At 38.9% G+C, this 3115-nt stretch overlaps 1 long non-coding RNA gene across 1 annotated transcript; it reads right to left on the bottom strand.

The window, feature by feature from the left end:
• Positions 1-274: 274 nt before the first annotated feature.
• Positions 275-2782, bottom strand: LOC132605047 (uncharacterized). Its single transcript, XR_009568987.1, has 3 exons — positions 2297-2782; positions 1330-1396; positions 275-385 (listed from the first exon to the last, which is right to left on the bottom strand). It is a non-coding gene; the product is annotated as an uncharacterized LOC132605047 (long non-coding RNA).
• Between the last annotated feature and the right edge of the window lie 333 nt (positions 2783-3115).

Here is a 3115-nt window from a genome sequence, read left to right as displayed (position 1 = left end):
TTCAAGTATATACCAGAAGCCGACGAGGCTATATTCTAAATTTTGACAATTCCCAGAAAAATTTCGGCAGAGTTTCCTCTGTTTTACAGACTATCCAAAATAACCATGTACACAGCAAACACCAACAAAGGCCACACAGGGCTAGCAAAGAACATATACACCTATCCATACAGAAAGACCCTAACCCACAAACATGTCCACAGACCTCTAAACAGACCGACAGAATCATATGACGGGACAGGGCCCCGCCGTACCCATGAACGAACATATAAAAATGCACTAATAAATATATATACCAAAAGTATAAGCTCCGGAAAGAGAGGAGCACTCCGAATAGCAGAAAGGGTGTCCTAAACAGGTGGATCACCAGGCTGTGCGTCCGTACCTGCGGGCATGAAACGCAGCCCCCGGAGAAGGGGGTCAGTACGAAATATGTACTGAGTATGCAAAGCAGAAGGTACAGAAATAAATCTGAACAATAATCGAATCAGATATATAGAAAATAATACATATCAAAAAATAAAAATATCAAAATGTTTATTTCCAAAGTATAAATTATGCATAGGGCACAGGAAAATATGGTCGCCCGCCTGTCGATGGCGCCACAACACAGCATAACACCAGAAAGTTTCAAATCTCCGAATCCCCGTCACACATCACAACACAGCATAACGCCAAACACAGCATAACGCCAAACATAAGTGGAACCCGGCCCTCGAGCGAGGAGCACGGTGAACCATAATCACAGCATAACACCGGAATGTATCACAAAGCGCACGACAACAGAACCGGCCCGGGAACCGGTGAACGATATCACAGTAGGCACGAGCGGAGTAGTGAGGAATCATATGCATAAAATCATTATTATAAATCTGAAGGATAAGTAAAATAGTCATATTCGAAATCGGAATAATAATTATCACTTTTTGTTTCAAAGTTGTCGAATTTCAAAAAGGGCGTCGCGGGACCCACGGACGAGTATAGACCCGAACTGAGCCCGCCTATGAAAAACATACTCATTTTATATCATACAAACTCCTACGAAAATTTCAAAGCAATCCGAGCTTTTCTGAGGAAATTATGGGCGTTTGAAGTTTTGGAATCGCTAAAGAATGAACTTTAAAACAAAAATCAGCTTTCATGTAATCTTTACAAATTATGGATTCCAAGAACATAAGGATCAATGTTTTGCCATGACAAGGCAACGATGCCAAAGAACAAATGCGATTCATAAACATGCTCGGATTGTGAGAATAGAGTTTCCTCGAGGCTTATATCATAGCCTATTTTAACTAAGGCATGCCGAAGAAGGAAGATTACTTTACATACCTCAAACGCTCTCCAATACGATCCAAACTCAAGCTAAATCCAACCTATGATTCGGGCTGCCCACGATCTATAAACAAGCCATAAAATGCCAAACATTAGCTAAAGACTCTTTGGGCATTAAAATCCAATTTCGCCCTTAATTCTACAGAAATTTGGGCAGCATTTCCCCTGTAAATAGGCTACTCCGAGAATTTAACTCGGCCGTATCAATCAACAACAACAACAACAACCAACCTAACAACATTAATAATCAATCAGAAAGGTAATACAACAATAATAGCTCTCTTTTCCATCATTCATCAACTTTCATAAATTCAATTCGACGACTTACCTTCAAGCCAAAATCGACGCTTATACGCTCACATACTAACCCGAACCCATACCAAAAACATTTCAAGACATTCTAAGCAATTTATACAATTTTTCCAACAATCCATAAATTTTCCCAAGCTACCCGAAACAGCCCCTAACCGAGACAGCCCCCCTAACTTTTTCTTCATTTCCAAATCATGGTTCGTATCTACAATTTACATTCTAACAATGTTATTTTCATCAATACACAATTTACATTAAATGTACAACAACTTCCAAATCAGTCCGCAATATTTACAACATCAATTTGAGTCAATAAACTTTCATTTCCAACATAGAATTCATGGCGACGACGGCTAAACAATAAACGATACTAATTCAATTCTTGGCACATAAGGTGACCCATTTTCGGCTAACACTACACATATACATATATGGATGATTCTCAATTGTTCTTCACCTTACAATGATCATAATCAACTAACTAGGCATTAATTCATAATTTCAATCACAACACAACAACACCCATTTACACGGCTCAAGCTCCACATACACAACTCACCTCCAACATTTCATATTTCATGATTTTCCTCCATTATAACATACTACAAGATACAAACAACCTTTATAACACAAAAGCAAGATCAACTCTTACCTATCCTCTTCAATTCCACAAAATGCTAGGGTTTCCAATGGATGAAAAATAATGGGTTGATCGCTCCAACGACACTCCCACGCTACTTAGGGACCTCAAAATAGTGGGTTTGTACCAAGGAAATAATTTTGGAAGAGCAAGAAATGGGGGTGGATTTTTCCTTGGGCTGGCCGAGAGCCCCCTTATTGTGGTGCTCTTCAATTCCTTCTTTTTTTTAAGAGTTGGAGTGAAGTGAAATGAAGTGGTCATCTTTTTAACAATGCAAGACTTAGTCAAGGGTGCCTTGGCCCACATAATGAGTTGTTCCACTTAGAAGATGACACAAAGTTGTGTGGGCACCACATGGAATTTGTGGATGACTTTCCACTTCAAATTTTATCACCTTTGGTCCCAAATTTTCCTAATTGTTCCATACCAATAAATTCATGCACAACTTATATCTCAAAATAAATTCGAAGGTCAAGAATCCCGACTTTGTATCCCAAAATAATTTTGTCCTTAGCTTATCATAAATAAATCCGGATTATTCCACTGTACAAAAATACGGGTTCTAACATCCTTCCCCCCTTTAGAACATTCGTCCTCGAATGTCAGATTAACCTTACCGGTCATTCAACAATTTGGGGGAGTTTCCTTACTAACTATCACAACAATACAATCATTGATCAACGATTCATTTATCAAACAACATAGTCAAATAGAGAATTGGATTACCTGTAGGCTCTGAAAATAAATGAGGATACTTCTTCTTCATATGCTCCTCAGCTTCCCAGGTCATTTCCTCTCGGTTATTGTTCCGCCACAGCACTTTAACAGAAG

The sequence above is a fragment of the Lycium barbarum genome, chromosome 8, assembly GCF_019175385.1.
Source record: "Lycium barbarum isolate Lr01 chromosome 8, ASM1917538v2, whole genome shotgun sequence".
Taxonomy (NCBI): domain Eukaryota; kingdom Viridiplantae; phylum Streptophyta; class Magnoliopsida; order Solanales; family Solanaceae; genus Lycium; species Lycium barbarum.
Note: the sequence above shows the minus strand (reverse complement) of the source record. Positions and strands in the feature narration are given on the sequence as shown.